Below are 1,001 nucleotides of genomic sequence, written 5' to 3' on the forward strand. Positions count from 1 at the left end.
GCATTGCAAAGGTGTTTATTCTTGGGGGGTTTAGGAACTACCATTCTCCTCTCGGTCTACTAGGATCTCACTAGGTTTGGCCTTTCTTTTTGTCCTTTGCGTTGTGGCTCGGTTTATTTCAAGCTATAGAGGGTGTAGGCCTTGGTTGCCTCTAGCCGTCGTTTGCATTCACCCTTCAAAAATGTTGAAAGAAAGAAAGTTTACTACCCGAACAAATAGTAGTTGTTTTAGGGAGGTTAGTACAAACAAAGTAAAAACAACAACTGAAATGAAGTAAAAACAATGCAAATATTTCAAATATATAAAACAAGTCAATAACAACCGTTTGCCCTCCCTAGCAACGACGCCATTTGATTTTCCGCAGTTTTGTGGTTGTTAAAATCAAAGATTGTTGGGGTTACCCTCGATTTGTGTCGGTCTTTAGGGAGGTCAAATTAGAAGTATTGACAAGTCTTTAATCTACGGAATATGTAGCGTTTTCCTCAGGCACGCCATTGTCACAAAGAATCAAAAAATATTGAATGAACGAATGTTGTAGTAAAGGAGATACGAAGAAAATTGTTGAAATCAATACGGAAAAGCTAGGAAATGAATTTCTAGTAAGCCATGATTCATCATAGTGTGTTTATGGTTTATGAAAAATTGCATTGCAAAGGTGTTTATTCTCGGCTGGTTTAGGAACTACCATTCTCCTCTCGGTCTACTAGGATCTCACTAAGTTTGGCCTTTCTTTTTGTCCTTCTCGTTGTGGCTCGGTTTATTTCAAGCTATAGAGGGTGTAGGCCTTGGTTGCCTCTAGCCGTCGTTTGCATTCACCCTTCAAAAATGTTGAAAGAAAGAAAGTTTACTACCCGAACAAATAGTAGTTGTTTTTGGGAGGTTAGTACAAACAAAGTAAACACAACAACTGAAATGAAGTAAAAACAATGCAAATATTTCAAATATATAAAAGAAGTCAATAACAACCGTTTGCCCTCCCTAGCAACGACTCCATTTGATTT

The sequence above is a fragment of the Ipomoea triloba genome, chromosome 16, assembly GCF_003576645.1.
Source record: "Ipomoea triloba cultivar NCNSP0323 chromosome 16, ASM357664v1".
In the NCBI taxonomy this organism is placed as follows: Eukaryota; Viridiplantae; Streptophyta; class Magnoliopsida; order Solanales; family Convolvulaceae; genus Ipomoea; species Ipomoea triloba.